Source organism: Squalius cephalus (assembly GCF_949319135.1).
Source record: "Squalius cephalus genome assembly, chromosome: 16".
NCBI classification, from domain to species: Eukaryota; Metazoa; Chordata; class Actinopteri; order Cypriniformes; family Leuciscidae; genus Squalius; species Squalius cephalus.
In genome coordinates, this window is record NC_137137.1 from 34,628,186 (window position 1) to 34,647,279 (window position 19,094).

General features: G+C 37.1%; 1 protein-coding gene and 1 long non-coding RNA gene across 2 annotated transcripts in view; one reads left to right on the forward strand and one right to left on the reverse strand.

The window, feature by feature from the left end:
* Positions 1-19,094, reverse strand: part of LOC307173266 (interleukin-17 receptor C) — a gene marked incomplete at its 5' end in the record, with an annotated part of 390,000 nt that overhangs the window by 87,728 nt on the left and 283,178 nt on the right. The gene's annotated exons all lie outside the window — the stretch shown is intronic.
* LOC307173295 lies at positions 14,955-15,871 on the forward strand. Its single transcript, XR_013823822.1, has 3 exons — positions 14,955-14,996; positions 15,162-15,405; positions 15,813-15,871. It is a non-coding gene; the product is annotated as an uncharacterized lncRNA (long non-coding RNA).

Below are 19,094 nucleotides of genomic sequence, written 5' to 3' on the forward strand. Positions count from 1 at the left end.
CGGTCCAGACACAATGATCGTTTTTTCGGGCGATGTGCTGCGTACCGTCTCGATCAGGCTCCTGAAGTCTTTCTTCAGAACCTCCGTCTGCCGCAGCCTGATGTCGTTCACCCCCGCGTGCAACACGACGGCTCTGACACGCTCGTCACCGTTCAAGATCTCGGGTACCCGCGCAGCGATATCGAAAACACGAGCAATGAGTACGCACCTTACTTTTACCTAACGTAGCGTGGACGTGCCGGACGATGGAATCGCCGATGATCATAGCATCGCGTTCTGTTTCGCGAAGAGGGGAGAAACGCTTCTGGGTGGAGATCTCGAAAACCGGGAAGGTCGGAGAGATTCTTGCTCTGATCCTGGCCCGCGTCCTCCGCTGCGGAACCACCCAGGGTTCGTGGTGGCGTGTCGGAGCCGGAGTGAACGAGACCATGGCTGATCGTGACCTCGGCGCTCGGGACCAATGCTGAGAAACGCACGGAGTAGACGAGGTCGGAGTCAGCGGGTTAGTAACGTTAATCACTGATTTGTGTGCATCGGCGCGTGATGTTTCAAGAGCCAATCGCCGGTCTATCAGCTCGGCTTGTCTCACTAAAAGGTCGTGGATCTGTTTCTCAACAGCTTCCAGCTCAGACTGCACCGCGTGCAGCTCAAATGTGTCCTCACCTGCACCAAAAGGTAGACTACTTACATCTGATATATTCGCCATTTTAACAGATGGACAGTAAGTTAGCAACGACGCTACCAGTGATGCTATCAATATTAATACTAATTTATGACTGAAGTCTTGGATATAATCCGTCTTTTTAGTGGTACGGGCAGTGTTGTGTGTAACGCGTTACAAAGTAACGCGTTACAGTAACGTAACTACTTTTTCGGGTAAAAAGTAGTGTAACGCGTTACTACTAAAAATTTGGTAACGAAACGTAGTTCCTTTTTCAATTTGGCGCAACGTTACTTTTCCCATGGATATATTTGACAGCGACACTGCCTCAGCTGCACGCTTGAGAGAAGAGAACTGTTGAGAACTGAAGAAAACAAATTAGTTTCATATTTATGTTTAAATTAAATAAAATAAAATTTTTGTGTGGAGACATGATTTTGACCACTTTATTAAGTTTGTTTTTGTAGAAAACCTGTATTTAAAGTGAATTTCGTTTTGTATTAATTGTATCTTAATTTTAATCAATGTTTCACATTTATGTTTAAATAAAATAAATAAATAAATTTAATCTATGTTGATTATATGAAAAGTGAAAAGCATGAGTAAGATCATAATTTTGTGCAATATATCGGGAGATAAATGGAGTGGGCAGACATGATTTAGACCACTTTATTAAGTTTGTTTTTGTAGAAAGACTTTCTTTAAAACGAATTTCGTTTTGTATTAATTTTATCTTAATTTTAATCAATGTTTTACCAACCAATTAATTGCCTGAATTTAATAAATAAGTAAATATAGCATGCAAAATAATCATGACGGCACCAGCGCGTGAACTGAGCTCGTCTCCATACTGTAAATGAAACGAAACTCAGATAAGCTATACTTGTCTCACAGACCTGAGAAATATATAGAAAGCTTGAATATGTGTACTTTTAAACAAAATATATTTTTTTTCTCTCAAAATCTCTTTTTTTTCTCCTACTCCCTTGATAGAGTGAGTCGTATGTCTGAAAACTAAGCTTATGTCTTCTATATCATTTTGTCCTATGCTATCAAGACGCGATTCGCGATTCGTGTTAGAGAGCAGGAGCGCTTTATTGGCTGTTGCCGAAATTTAAAGTTCGGTGGATAGGGGGAGCGGAGCGGAGAGAAGTGACGCGGGCGAGCTGCTCATCGCGGAGTGTCGCACTCTACCCCATGATGCAGAGCCGGCTGAGAATAAAAGTTGCCGCACACAGCAGCGCCAATGAGAAGGACTTTTTTTCTTTCGAAATTGGTACTATTTTTTATAATAAAGAGCACAAAATAATTACCTGTTATGTCCTCCATTGTATAACTTTATGTCTACATATTTAGGAACAGATATTGGGTTCTGCCCAAAGTCAAGCAACATAAAAGTAACGTAAAAGTAACGAGTAACGTAAAAAGTTACTTTCCAAACGGGGTAACTAACTAAAGTAACGGATTACTTTTTAAAAAAGTAACGAGTAACGAGCAAACACTACTTTTTAAAAGTAACTTCCCCAACACTGGGTACGGGTGTAGAGTAGACGCACGATAGGCGAAAAAATGTTTGTTTGTAAGTGAGTGTGGAGAAGCCGTGATCCACAGGAGTAACCTATAAGAGTATCCGATGTTGGATCACTAATAGGCTTGAGACGCGTCTGCTCAACAGTCCGCGTTGTAACTATGAGGTGAGGAAAAGTAGAAAATGTTCGTTGTAAGTGAGTTTAAAGAGAAAATCAAGAATTATAAATCAAATCGATGGAGCTCCAAAGACAACAACGCGTTCAGATGCGACGCATGCGCATTCGTCAACAGGAAGTCTGTGATAAATAAGAATTTCAAAAAGCCGGATATTTTGTCTTTAAAAGTAATTTGCTGTGTAGTGATCTTAGAGTGGAAACAAGTGGAGTGATCGCATCAGACATGTGACACTTTGCTCACAGCTGATTGGTCCAAGTTCGGTTTGCAACCTCTCACCTGGAACATCACCTGACCCGGACCAGGACACCATGGAGCGTAAGTCACTATGGCGATGATCACGCTGAAAGCCAAACCACTTTCATCCCAGTTAACACAGAACGTTCCCCTAACGTTAGTTTTTGGCTCCTGTTTGGTTTTTTTTTTGGGAACCAAATACTAACGTTAGGGGAACGTTCTTTTTTGGTTTTATTTGTATGTAACCATAAAATAACGTTCCCAGAACGTTGCAGGGTGGTTACTTTTAAATAACCTAAAAATAATTTATAAAGAACGTTCCCAAATGGTTATTTTTAAGTTATTATTTTGCAACCATAAAATAACGTTTCCAGAACGTTGCTGGAAGGTTATTTTTTTAATAACCTAAAAACAACTTATAGAGAACGTTCACTAATGGTTATTTTTAAGTTATTATTTTGCATAATTGACTGGAATCAATTGTAAGACTAAGTAGCACATACTGCCCTGTCACTGAACGGCACATCAGGGACCAAACGCTGCATATTATATACATATTATATATCTGTATCATGTCTTATAAGGGTACAGACAGAGAGTTATAAAATACTATGAAAATCTGGACAAAATAATACAAATAAAGAAATGTCATTAAGAGTGGAACACCATGTACTCAGATCACTGAGGTTATAATTAAACAGGTTTTATTAAAATAGGAACAAATGGAACAAACCAAAGTTTTCAAGATATTTTATCTGATTATCAAATAATTCCCTCCATCAATTCTACTTTTATGTAAATTCTAAATTCTAAGTGTGAAATATATTTACATTTATAACATGTAATGTAAAATATATGACAAAATATATGGTCATAAAATGTTTAGCTTGCTAAAGAAGGGTCGAAAATGTATTTTGATCATATAATTCCTCTACCTGTTCCCCAATACACAACAGTAGGCTGCCATATTTCACTACTGTATTATGACACACAGCTATAATAAATACTGTACTTACATTTAAATGACTGCAATGTAAAATGACAGATAGTTGCTTTCCTTGGACTATTAGGCCATATTAGGTGGCACGTACCTAACACTAAGTGCAATTATTATATTGTTGTTTTATTGACATCTTTCCTGAAGTCATTTAAATATTGAAAATATGCACAATATTTATGATGCAAGTATAACAGTGACACTCCAACAGTGAAGTGCACTTAAACAATAGATAGAACTCAGTGTCTAACACTGCACACACACACTATTAAATAACTGTATTAAATTCTGTAAAAATAGGGGAAAAAAACTCTGCATTTTGTGTGTTGTTTCCTACATAAAATTGTCATTTTAGGCCAGGGTTCACCAATCTCGGTCCTGGAGGGCCGCTGTCCTGCATAGTTTAGCTCCAACCAGCTCCAACACACCTGTTTGAAAGTTTCTAGTATGCCTAATGAGACCTTGATTAGCTGGTTCAGGTGTGTTTAATTGGGGTTGGAGTTAAACTCTCCAGGACCAAGATTGGTGAACCCTGTTTTAGGCCAATAAAGTCAGTAAAGGGGCAGCCGTGGCCTACTGGTTAGGGCTTTGGGCTTGTAACTGAAGGGTTGTTGGTTTGATTCCCGACCAGTAGGAAAAATGTGGGTGGGTGAAGTAGAGCACTGCTCTCCCATGCCCACATCCACGGCTGAAATGGTCTATCTAAAAAATAAATTGAAAATGTGTTGTTTGTTTGTGAAAATGTTGACTTTTTAAATTTCTAAATATATGTAAATATATTTAACTAAAATATATTTATTGGGCCAATTTCAAATATTTGCATATATTCCAAAAATATATTCTGAAAATATATTTCAAATACATTTCTTTTGTGTATGGGTGTGCAGTTCGCTCAGCCATCAGGAAGTGAGTGCTTCTAATTTGCTTCACTTTTCTCTGTTGAAACCTATGGGTTCGCTGTGTCCAGTTTATACCGTCTATGATTTGAACTGAAGCGGAGGGCGTTACCATGGAAACGGGGCGGCAGCTCAACTGACACAAGCAGTAACTCCGTCTCTCACTGCTATTTTCACTACTTTCAGGTAAGTTTAGTCCCCAAACTTACACAAATAGTACATACAAATGCTTCTGACACATTCTTTCATGTATATGACACGCTTCCGTTGAATATTTACTTCATAGAAATTATTTAGTGTCTTTGGGAAAAGTCCGCTAGCATCTCTCAACAGTTAAAGCCCATGTTGCAGGTTAGAGTACCCAGTAAGCCAATGTATAGAAAAATAATGTAGGAACTAGATTTAAATTTAAACATATACTTATAAAACGCTATTTAGGCTTCTGGAGTCGTTTTTGTGAGAAAATTTTACTTCCGCATTTGAAAACCGCCAAACCGGAAGTGACGTAACGTGAGGGAGAGCGGTCAAAGTAAACGTTAGGAAAGCAATGGATCGCAATGACAGCTCGGAAAGCTGGGGGAATTGTAACCTAAATGTTTACTCGTATGATATATATAATTCATATAATTGATATATATGATGATATCATATAATTATGAGCCTGATATGAAGCCAAGTGAGCAGGACAGGCCAGGGTTAGACAGAACAACGGTGAGTTGTGGTGTGAGGAGAACAGGGCGAGAGAACAGTGTTAGCTTATAGATGTATTCACGTTAGCCGACGATATGTATTACACTATGCTCAGATCACAATACTGTACAGATTATTATCATCATGTATCAGGCAATAGCAAAGCTAGTATTTAGACCCTTACCTGCATGTGTTGTGTGTGTCAGCCATTAGGAGACAGTTTCCAGAGGAAGAGGGACTTTATAAAGGCTTTGAATGGACCCATTTGGTTAGCCTGACTACGTCAGACTTCCTACTTCCGCTCAATTTCATTTCGCTTCTGTAGTCAGTCTGAGATAGCAGCTTATCTTTCAGTTTTCCATCGGCCTTCGGACGGCCGGGCCAATCAACGAACAGAGGGCGGGCTGAGAGCCGTGACGTAGACACTGATTGTACCGTGGATGCGTAGATTTACTTCACATAATCTGTCGTTCACAGCCATGTTCACTCCGGTATTTCGCTCGATGGTTTTGTTTTCGCATCATACATGTGTTTACAGTGGAAGTTAGATGCGGCTGTGCATGCGCATAACACACGCCATAACCAAACGTCATGTGATTGGCTTATATAACCAATGATTTTAAACTTCAGACAAGCGCCCCCTAGCAAGAGAGAAAACACTTCTCTATTATGCCATTCCAGACTCTGTCTACGAAGCAAAGTGAAGTAGCAGAGTTTGGTATTACCAGGCTACCATTTGGTGACAGTGAATAAAAAAAAATGATCACAATCACAACTGTCTTACTGTATAAAAACTTTATATGTAGAAACAGCCAACACAAACATTAAAGTCAGTTTGTACAGATTGGAAATGAATTATAGAACATAATATATTATATTTATAATAATAATAATAATAATAAGTGTCGGCTGCAGACTAATAACAAACACATAAATGCATTACATTACAAGTTTATGTAGGATATGTTAATGAGTTAAATTAAGACAAGGCACATTTTGTAAAACAGATGTACAATAAGTGATCTCTGACGGATCCGTGAGCGTCATGTTTCCCGCCGGCGGCCGAACCACATGCTGACGGCGGACCGGGCGACCCGATGAAGGAGCTGGGACAGTGTGCACATATCGCCGGGATTATAATCATTCGGTCTATAGTGAACGCTACACACTACCGCGTTTTTCAAAGCAGAAGTGAAGTCCCGTCTCTTACCCGGCACAAAACGCACACAGGCACGGAAGATCGCACCGTCCTTTTTCTTATTCGGAAACCTGTGGACTCGATGTCCTGACAGGCCATAATTCACAATCATTTACCACGACGATGACTAATTGAAAATACAATAAGCACAGAAAACACACTGAATCATGACCGCTCCAACTGAATACCAACCTACTCTGCACTGAGCGCACGCAGAGCCGGCAAACGACTCCCTGTCGTGACGTCATATGAAAAAAAAGCGGTTTTTCAACACGGTCAAGGAAATTGTCACGTTTTCTATTAAATTTGTGCCCTTATGTATTGCAAAACAATTTTTAATCCTGCATTTACTTTTCATATGGTATTTTCATACAAGGTTATATTAATTTTGAAGAAAAAAAACCTGCACCATGGGCTTTAACTGTTACTAGCTAGAGGTAGGTTAACTTGAGCTGTAAGTTTAGGCTTTTAATCACATCTTATGTGTATATAAGAGATTTTGATAGTTTTGTAAAGGTTTTGCTGGCAAGTTTTCAATGTGTGAATGAAAGTAAACTAATTTATTTAACTTAAAAATATTCACTGGACGGTTAATTAATTGTTTTCACGTGACGTCACACGACTCACACCATTATAGGAACGCCCACCTGGAGGGCAAATGAAAGGGGTGTTATAATGCCATTTGTGCCTAGTATTAACATGAATGTCACGCAACTGCTTAAAGTCAGTTGAATAACCGATACCGATAACTCTTTACATTTAAAATCCAATAACCGCAATAAATCTAAATTCAAATTTTGATATACTTTGAAAGCCTTAATACATAAACAAAAAGCTCACCATTAAAATCCATGTCCCAAACACTTCAACATAAATCAAACATATACAATACAGTAGCCTAGTTTGAACCAGTTTAAGATTCCTTAACTTTTAAAATTAATTTTATACTCATATGGCCAACTCTCTCTTTAGAGACATTTTGTTAGCTTTAGTTAATATGAACCAACAATTAGTGAACAATTAGTTAACTAAAAATAAACCATAAAAAATAACGTTCTGGGAACCAAAAACTAACGTTCTGAGAACGTTATGGGAACCGAAAACTAACGTTATGGGAACCAAAAATTGTTAGCTGGGATGGTGCCTAAAACCCAGGGTTGGCGCAAACTAACCTGAAACACACCTGGCTATCCCCCTAAACCGGCTTCATGGTACAGGCCCCTAGACTATACCTGTCATGATTCCTGTCTTGTGTTCCCCTTGTCTTGTGTGGACTTTTGTTATTTCCTGTTCTGTGCCATGTTTTGTAGTCCTTTGTAGTTCTTCTTGCTGAATAGTTCAAGATTGTTCCCAGGTGTGTCTTGTTCGCCAATCTCCACTTGAGTGTAATTATACCCCAGTGTTTCTCATGTTCTTGGTCTGGTGTTGTCCTTCTATGGATGTTTTGTTTGTGTGTGTGTGTGTGTGTGTGTGTGTGTGTGTGTGTGTGTGTGTGTGTGTGTGTGTGTTTTATTCTGTTTGTTTGAAAAGTTTTTATTCTAGTTTGTTGTTTTCCTCAGCATGAAACAGGAGTTTTCCCTTGTCATGGTGGTTTTGCTCACTGGGGTTTACGACACTCTTCTGTTCTCTGTAAAGCGATTTGTAAAGCACTATACAAATACATTGGAAGTGAATTGAATTTCATTATCAAAAAAAACATGAAAACTTCTACTGTCTATTAACCTTTCCCATCTCTGACGTTTCCCATATTTGTGGAGCATTCATCAACCATTTACAAGTCATTGCAAAATAACAAGCTGTCGAGTGATTATTACAAACGGCCGAGTCTGTGTGTTTGTGTGAGGAGGAGAAATAGAGCCGTGGATGGATCATGAAATTAAAGAAACAGAAAGAAAAGGGAAGAGAGAGAGAGAGAGAGAGAGAGAGAGAGAGAGAGAGAGAGAGTGAGTGACCCTGCCTGTCTCTGACTGAAACTTCACCATGTAAAGCGATTCATCCTAAAACAGCTGTACGTCACTGGAGTCAAGATGGATATAAAGCAAGTATTTTTTTGAAGAGTAAAATCTATAGCGCATTTTATTGCATGCTATAGTTATATACGGTATGAACACTTTAAATAAGCAGTATAAATTGCACAATATCTACTTTAAACAATACTGTGAATGGATGAATCTCAAAAAGAGCCAACAGATTTCCAAGTCATATTTTACTCCAAAAACTAGGAAATTATTTAATTCTTATTTTCACTCTTATTTATAGGATTGTGACGTCATTCACAGTGATGCGTGTGTACATGACATGAACAGTGGCAGGTCCCATTATAGATACAATATGTAAGATTTTTTTAATAAAATATTCAAACACCACTTGCACAGTGTGATATACTGTATATATTCAGTTGTTTTGTATCCCAAAAGTTCCCAAGGATTTGTAAATCCAGAGAAATTCCAGTTTTAAATAATGGCTCGTCCTTTGTCATTGTTGCCTATCAATATCCGGGTTATCCTCGGTTTCGCTTGTAGAAACCATAGAGATATATAGAGAAACCATATATATATATACAAAGATTCCTCATTAGCGGCCGTTTCAATATATATCTATGATATTGCAGATGCTGTGGTGTCGTTCAGTCATCATGGATCACGATTATTAATTGCGAGTTCAGAAATTCGCAAGCTTTGGGAAAAACATAGAAATAAAACAAGGATCAATATTGGCGTGGAGTTTTCGAGATGGAGAGCTTCACGGCAAACTTGGACTTGACAGAGACTCAGCTATCGCATATTCATGTCTTTCTTTCTTCAGTCGAACAGAAATGAAGGTTTTTGAGGAAAACATTCCAGGATTTTTCTCCATATAGTGACTTCAATGGGGTCCAACGGGTTGAAGGTTCAATGTCAGTCTCAATCATAGGTCTCAATGCAGCTTCAAAGTCTCGACATGATCCCAGGCTACTTGACAAATGAAAATCACAAACATGACACTTATTCAAATAATTTTATAAATCATCATCATGGCTTGGCTTCGCAAACGAAGATTTAGGAAGGACATCCACGTCATCTACAGGCTGATGGCTGACGAGGCCTATGCGGGAGCTCGATGGTGTTTTAAGCCCCCAATGGTTCCTTAGAGGCAGCTAACCCTACCCTCAACCTTAAACCTACCCATCCCCTCGCTGCCTGGAAGGCGCCGTTGGGGGCTTAAAACACCAAACACCTATGCGGGACAGGCAGGTCCTACCACAACGTCTGCAGGTAAAGGTCTGGTCCAGGATAGGTGCTGAGGGGACACGGTTCTTTCTTCTTCTCCTTTTGTCCTCCGTACTGGCCCTGCGGGCATCTTCAAAGAGGGAGGTAGCCTGATGGACTGTGCGCCGCCAGGAGTCGCGATCAGCTGCTTGTGCTGCCCACTGACGGTGATCGATGCAGCAAGCGGTGAGGGACTTCTTCAGGGAGTCTTTGTATTGCTTTCATGGTGCCCCGATGTTGCGGTAGCCAGAGGACAGTTCGCCGTACAGCACGATCTTAGGTAGGCGGTGGTTCTCCATCCTGGAGACATGCCCTGCCCAGCGAAGTTGTACCTTGAGGACCATGGCCTCGATGCTGGTAACCTCTGCTAACTCGAGGACTTCAGTGTTGGCGACGAAGTCACTCCAACGAATGTTGAGGATTGTGTGGAGGCAGTGCTGATGGAAACGCTCGAGAAGTCTCAGGTGACGGTACATGATCCAGGACTCAGCGCCATACAGGAGAGTGGTCAGCACAACAGCTTTGTATTCACTGACCTTCGTGTCTTTTTTGAGGTTGTTGTTGTTCCAGACATGCCCGTATAGTCTGCTGAATGCACTGTTTGCCTTGGCCAGCCTGTTGTCAACTTCTTTGTCGATCTTGGCGTCAGACGAGATAACGCACCCCAAGTAGCTGTAATGGTGGACAACCTTCAGTTCTGTTTGTTCGATGGAAACTCTAAACGATTTTTAGATTGTTAAAACAGCCGGTCAATACTATTTAAAAAAGTTAAATATAGGCCTGCCCTACACACACACACACACATAAAAAATGTTAGGTTACAGTTCTGTCCCTGAGGGGGGAAATAGCAGCGATTTGATGTTTTTGATTGATTTGATGTTATTGAACTCTGAAACCAGAACTAATAAAGTTCAAGACTAACGTTAAAGATTGTTTCTATAGGACCGAACATTTTACTGTACTAATCTTGTGAATGGATCCTAACATTCACATCCTAACAGAGATGAGCTGCCCTGTCCAAACCCATGGGCTTCGTCACATAAATGCAGTTCTGTCAGACAAGCTGTCCCACGTCACCGTCATCTTTTGATTAATATTTACTAATTTAGTAATAGGCCTATTATTAGTGCAAATAGTAAGCAGTAAACTGGCGCATTTCAATTGCCTCATTATTCTCTGCATTTTACAATGTGATGTGAAAGCTACAATATAATTTGCTATATACGCGAACATTTCATCTTTTACTCTGAACATTAAATCACATAATCACAGAGGTATTATTTATTTATTTAAAACACATAGTTCAAGGGATTATCACTATTAGTCAAACTTTGTCAGAGATTTCAGTGAGTCGCAGAGAAACTGATCATTTGTTGTGAGGATCAGATTTATAAACATCTGAATCAAGTATTTCTATATTAAGTATTTCTATTTCATTCAACATTGTTGTGGATCAGCAAGAGCTTTTACATCCATTTATTTCAATGAACAAATGATCATTTCTACTCTATAACTATTGATACAGTCAGCCATACAGTTATATCTGATTCCTTAAAATTCTTTGGTTTCAGTCAATATTTCATCAAAAGTGTAAAAGTACTGACTATGTCAGTAATAACTCTATTAAACTCGCTAACGGAACATCTCCCAGATTTAAAATAAACCGAGGCATCTGACGGCTGTCCAGTTTCTGCATTCCTGTTTTTAGTTGTTGCTCAAGTGTTGAGTAATATGATAAACACCCTTTAAAAGGTATTGAAATCCATGAAAGACAAATTCAAATATCGCAACTTGATGATGACACGACAATTTCTCCTGATGATAGTACTGAGGTTTGGCTTTGAATACCATTAATAGCTTCTCAAAATTCTCCAGATTGAATTTAAATTTGTCTAGATCCTACAACTTAAAGACAACAACCAATCCACTGTGTAATATTCCTGTTAAAAGTGTGGTAGCCTATTTGGGAATTAAAATCACTAAAAACACTGATGTAATGGTCAAATCTAATTTCAGGCCTGTTATTGAAAAATGCAAAAGAAATATAACTCATGGTTAACAAGAGATCTTTATATTTCAGGGAGAATAGTGAGTAAGGCAGAATGTATTTGGAGATCGGCTCTTCTCTCTTCATTAGTTCCTCAAAGGAGAAATGCTCACAATAGAGGAATTACTCTTTCATTTCATCTGGAGAAACAAACCTCATAACATTAAGAAAAGTGTCCTTGATGATAAATTATCTGATGGTGGGTTAAATGTTCTTAACTTGACTATTTTCAATCAAATCTTAAATTAATTGGCTTAAAAATATCGTCCCTTTTTTTTAACTTCGGTTATTAATTTTTTTTGTTGCAATGTCCTTCAATAACTGGTAAACTTCCTATTGCTTTGGCCAATTATCACAAACATTCCTGTTCTGCTCACTTTTGTACAAACACAGTTTTGGTGTTTTATTTGAACAATGGTGATATCATTCATAATAAGAAGTCGTTGTACATGGAGAATGTAGAAAAGTTAGAAAAGTTTAATGAGGGTAATACCAATAACAGGACGGGCAACACACACTAAATACAACATAGACCGAACAGAGAATGAATGTGAGAGATGAACTTATAAAGCAAACACACACGAGGATAATAATAGAACACAGCTTACACAGATAAACTAACATAATGATGACAATTCCCCTCATTTTATTTCAATATATATATATATATATATATATATATATATTTTTTTTTTTTTTGTAAATGAAAAATAATTAAACAGTAATTAAGGCTATCCCCAATGGCATAATTATCTTAATCCATTTCTTAAATGTATATATTATTAACAATCTTACAAAATCCCCAACTTTTTGTAAATGGTCTCTCCTGTTTTGATAAACGTTTTAATAACAGTTTTATAAGAAATTCCTTTAATGTCAGATCCAATCCTTTATGTAAATCAAAATGACTTAAACCTCATTGTATATCTTGGCATTACCATATAAATATGTTATTTCTAATAAAGTAAAAGAAATCATTTACAAAATTATTAATAGATGTTATCCTGTAAATTAGTAAATATATTCATACCGTTTGTGATAAATGTACTTTTAATAACACATAATTTGAAGATATTGACCATTTCATTTTGTATTGCCCCTTTTCTGTTTCTTTTTGGACTGACTTTAAAATAGACATGACACAAATTCAACAGAACTCTTAATTTAGAACCTCATGACATTTTTCTTTAATTTCAAAACCCATATTTCTTTGAAAAACAAAATTATATGATTAATCTTAGTTATTTTGGCAAAGTTTTATATTCTAAAACGCAAAAATAGCTCAAAAGAAACCCTCATATATTACCTTTTATAATATTGATCTCACAGTATACTTTGAAACTCTTTCAAACATGAAATCACAAAACAAAAAGCTTATAAAAATATTTTTAAAAATCAGAAAAAAATCTAATTCAGGTTACATGCCGTAATATTATATAGCACCTTTTATCACAGTATTGTTTTTAGCGCAATTTTCCACCGGACAAATTGCGATTGTTAACTCATGATTTCTGTTCTGTCTGTGCGCACCAATCTTGTACTTCTATCTACTCCTCAACCAGACCACCTAGAGACTTCGGGTTTTCGGCATTATGTTAAGGAAGGTCTAATCTCGGGAACGCACAAAAAAAATCCAGGAAAAGATTTACTATCTCTTAGTGTTGTGATCCCATGAGGTGAGAAAATTGCGCTAAAACACTCACCACTGTAAACCCAGATTTTGATTCAACTCAAAGAGTTGAGTTCATATTACTTAAATGTGTCTAATTTATTGACATTACTTGTTAATTCTGATTAAGCTGAACTTTTTCTTGTCCTTTCTTATTGTAATTGAGTTTTTAAGTACAATCAGTAGTTTCTACTCACACAAACTGAGTTTTTATTACTTAAACATGTGTCATTTCTTTACATTAATTATGAATTCTGAGTAAACTGTACTTTTTAATGGCCTATCTTATTGTAATTATGTGTTTGAGCTCAAACAACTTAATATCACCAAGTTTTGCCCGTCCAACGGTAAGTTCAGAGGGTCAAAAACAAAATACGAAATCGCGAATTATTTTCCAGGTATTGCATTGTGGGATTGATTTCTTTCGCGCGGCTCAATAGGGGTTATGCGGAACGTTCGAACCGGAAAACGGGTATAAACATTTCCGGTTTGCATTACCGTCTGCAGCGGTAGGTTATCTCTGAGGTAACTTATTTTGCGCTTTTTTTAGAATACAATTCTTATTTCTGTTTTAATAAAAATGTCACGAATGCTTAAGTATCAGAAAATAAAATTTTATAAAAAAAATTAAATGCAGTATAAATTTGATTGTTTTAATCGTTTGCAAGCAAATATAAAAGGTTAAACTACTATGATAGCATACAAGTCTAAACTAACTTACTGATAGTTAGCTAACTCTACATCGGGTGCCATTAGCAAAAGCTACATATACTAACTTACATACCTTCATAATCATGAATAAATGAGGAGGCGTAAAAACTTAAATCCTTTATCTACCGAAGTACTCGGGGCTCTGGACGTCCGTTTGGCAATACGATGTACATCTGAAATGGATAGAATGGGTAGCTCCTGTAAACACCGGCTATAAAAGGTCGCCATTCCTATGCTGTGTTTACCTCAGTAGCTGACGACCGGAAGTAGTTATACCCGTTTTGTAGAACCCGGAAGTATGTTCCGCATAACCCCTATTCAGTTCAAATGACGCGACTCGCGAGCAGACAGTAGCTACTACAGGCAAACTTGATTTGTCAGCGAGATTCATTCAACTGAACAGAATAATCATTCATGTTATCAAGATAAACAGTGTCTGCGAATCTGTGAGCAATTTTTAAGATTTTGTGAGCTTCGGTTCGTGTTTCAAACATTAGTTGCATGTGGCGCAGCAGAAAATGGACGACATTAACGTTACATGAAGATGGATGGAAGAATTTGTCATCTGAATAATCTAATCTGCGCCTGTGACGATAAGTGGGATTTAGAGTTTGAGAAGATGGAAAATTGTTCAAATGAGTTATACGGTAAGTCAAAATATATATTTTTGCGTTCGCATTTCTACATTGTTTCCACGTAACTTATTTGGTTTGATTTTGCGAACGCGGTTTACTACCGTTACCGCGGCCGCGCAAGCATTCACTCTGTTCCACCTGTTTACCAAGTAACGTTAACTTCGACATTTCACATAATAGGCAACATTTACCATGTTATTTGCATGACGTGCTTTTGAGAGATATATATATATATATATATATATATATATATATATTTATTTCGTTTTAGGCTTTGTAATCTGATGACGGTCCAGTGCTAATGTAGCCTAAGTGCTTTTAAGTAGTGTTACACAGTTATAACGTTAGTCTGTGTGGTAAAAAAAAAAAAATGCTGTCAGTTCTGTGATCGTGCTTTTGAATCGTTGTCAGAATTTTGCTAGCACAAGAAAATCATTGTTCCTAATGTTGTTTTTAAATGTAGGCTAGTATTCCTGATTGCCATGCCATGGTCCTACAACTACTCCCACCATTCAAAGAGAAGTTAGACGGTGTTATCCTTAAAGCAGATAAGTAGAGATTATTCAACAAATCTCATTAATCTGTAATGTTTTATGTTTTGGTTCTGTTGATCATGGTTGTGCTGTCCTTTTTAAAAATTGTTTCAGGAATTTGCAACGCTGATGTCCAGCAATCTACATTTGCCAGTGGAGTCCACACTTTATATTGCTTGGTATGTAAACATTGGGTAGTTTTAACCTAAAATGAAAAGCCATCATTTACTCACCCCACTGCAAAATATGTTTTTCTTAATTAGTGTTTTTATCTTGTTTCCAGTCCAGATATCTAAAATTCTTACATGAAGAAGCATTTAATAGACACGTAAAAATTGGCTTGTTTTCTGAAAGAATAAGTCAAAATTAAGTGAGTTTATGCTTAAAACAAGCAAAATAATATGCCAGTGCGTTTTAACGTTCTAACCCTAATCAATTTTAATGTTTAGGTGAAAAATTTAATTCATAGAACTATGTATAGACAATTACATCGAACCACAGTGGAACCCACAGTAGTTATTTTAATTATTAATATTATTTATTTATTCATTCATTTTTTTTTTTTTTTTTTTTTTTCCAATTACAGGTCAATCTCTAAGCGACCAGTGCTCGACATTACGTTTGGAAGGTCAAGGTGTGTGTGAAGGATCACAGCCTAACTTCATCACTGGCCTGGCAGCGCTGTTTGCCTCCTCCTATAACTTCAGCTTGCAGTACCAGGAAGAGGCAGCACCTTGAGTTTTTTCAGAGGTTAGTCATTAGCATATTTGCCATTCATATAAATATTAGACTGAATTGTGACTTGTCTTGACAGTATTTATTAAGCTGACAACTGGTATAAACAATATGGCCATGGTTTCCATACTGGGCTTAGCTTAAGCCAGGTCTAGGCCTTAATAAAATTAGGGTATTTAAGCAGCTTTTATAAAAATGTCTAATAAAAAAAAAAACATTACTGGTGTGCATCTTGAGACAAAACAGTGGCAGTCACATATTTTAAGATATGTCAGTGCAAGTTGTTTTCAGTTAAATGATTAGTGAAATTTCTGTCATTAATTACTAAACCTCATGTCGTTCCAAACCTGTAAGACCTTTGTTAATCTTCAGAACACAAATTAAGATATTTTTGATGAAATCTGAGAGGTTTCTGAACCACCCATAGACAGAAACGTCTTTGCAACTTTCAAGGTAGTCGAAACATCGTTTATATAATCCATGTAACTACAGTGGTGCAATCTTAATATTATGAAGCGATGAGAATTCCTTTTGTGCACAAAAACAAAATAACGACATTATTCAACAATCTCTACTCTTTCATGTCATTCTCCTACGCTGTTGACGTAGTGTCAAATTAAGATATTTTTGTTATCTTTCCAGAACGCAAGCCCTGTAATAGATTTCAAGGTGCAAGCCTTGAAAAAAAGCCAGTGCAGCGCTTCTGGGTTCTACGTCAGAACGTAGGCTTATTATTGGCCGACTCTGGTCGTGTGTGATGACCCAGGAGCTAGCCAATAGTGAGCCTACGCTCTGATGTAGAATCCATAAGCACTGCATTGTTTACACTACGTCAACAGCGTAGGAGAATGACATAGAAAAGAAGAGATTATTCAACAATGTTGTTATTTTGGGGTTATTTAGCGCACAAAAAGTGTGCTCATAATATTAAGGTTGAACCAACGTAGTTATATGTACTATTTACTGATGTTTTTACTACCTTTCTGGGCTTTGACAGTTGCAATGACATTGATGTCAATGGAGGGACAGAAACCTCTCAGATTTCATCAAAAATATCTTAATTTGTGTCCCGAAGATGAACGAAAGTCTTGAGGGTAAGTAATAATGACTGAATTTTCATTTTTGGGTGCAAACATGCATTTTAGTCTGGTAAATGTCATGTTTAACATTATCATGTAGTCATGTATGCAATTCACATTGCAAGGCTTGCAATTAAGTTAAATTATTTCTGTCACAAAGGTTTGGGCTGGATTCTGGCAATGTGTGCTCTATATAAACTGAGAGTCTGTGACTGCCTTTCCACTGATACTCTGATGGGACCTGATGAGGGGATGATATTTTTAATGAGCTGGGTGATGAGTAGACAAAAGTTGTAGAATAAAACTTTAAATCTGGCAACCCCACTTCCAAAAGTTTAGTTAGTTGACAGTGTGCTTGTAAACAGACACATTGAGTTGATGTATTTTAACCAGGGCAGAAGAAATATCAGTTATTGATCACAACATCCAACATTGCATTTTTTTTTTCATGTTGTTTAGTTTTATCCAAACAAACTAGTCGTTAAAACCGATATCTGGTTTTTATTTACACATCTTTTGTGCTGTCTCTCTCTGTCAAAATATATAAACTCAGTCCATAATATTTCATTGTTTTTTTTTTCTTTCTTTTCTGCCTTTTAGACGCTTTCTTGACATCAATCCTGAACGTGGATCAAAAGCAAAGAAAGGACAAGTAACTTCAAAGAAAACTGGCCAATTTATGCAAAAAAAAGAACACCACTGTAAGCCTACAGGTTTCCTCACTTCTGCAAAAACTTGCAGACTTTGAATGGGATTTCGTTTGCACTTTTATGGACTTCAAAACAGAAACAGCATTTCACTGCCATTATAAAGCTTGGAAGAGCCAGGACATTTGTAAAATAACTCCGATTGTAATCGTCTGAAAGAAGAATGTCATATAGACCTAGGATGATTGAGGGTGAGTAAATCATGTGCTAATTTAAAATTTTTGGGTGAACTATCCCTTTAATTAAGCGCTTAGTGTTACCTGTTTGTTGTTAAAGTGTTAAAATTGCATTTTATGTTTTAAAAAATTCAGCCAACATGTTCACAGAAGGCAATTTTCTGATCTTTGCTTTTAACCAAAATAAATGTTTTAAAACCCAGAAAATGTTGTTTTCTTTTTCCCAGTGTGGCTACTCTTACGAAACTTTAAAGTATAATATTTTAATTATGTAATAATAAAAGCAGCATTCCCTGTAATATACAATTTATTGCTGTAGACAAGTTTAATATTGTAAAAGTATGTGGTATATACTGTATTTGGTAATTACAGTGGAGTACTGTAAATGCTTTTTACTGTACTAGTGCTGTAAAAATACAGTATGTGAGGAAACTACACACTAGAAGCCTATTAGGCCATGGCATTGTTTCTTTTGTTGCTAAAAAAAAGACATGTTCAATAAAAATATAATTGGATCAGTGTAATGTTGCAGTTGTATGTGTGTATTTTACATGGCTCTATTGATTGAAAGATATTTTGAGTTTCAGGAACTAAAAGTTAAGTTGGGCCCGTTAGAATATACAATTTAGTTGAATTGGTAATGGAGTAATGCTTACTTAACAAGCTGAGTTAAAGGGTACATAACATGCACAGTTTCACCTAATCTCATGTTAATCTTGAGTACCTATAGAGTAGTAGTGCATCCTTAATATCTCAAAAAAGTGTTTAGTTTTATTATATTTAGAAAAGAAAAATACAGCTTTCCGATTCTCTCCGGAAAAAGCCGAGGTCCTGGAGGCGGAGCTATAGAGTCAAGCGGTAGTACTTGATTTCCAGCAAAAGACAGAAATCTGATCCAGTTGTACTTACATGAATGGGGTCTTTTATCACTGGGACCGCTCCACGTTTTAATAGCAAACGATTTGCAAATCCAGCGTCGACCTGAGCCTTGTTAATAAAACATTCGTCACTGAAATGACCAGAACACACAACCGCACTTCCTACACTCCGTTGCTGCCCCGGAAAAACAAACTACATCCACTGTTCCTGTAACACTGGGTTCTTTGGAAAGCTGGACACGGTAAGCTTTCCCTCACATCCAAATACACACTTTTTTGGAGACATTCTTGAA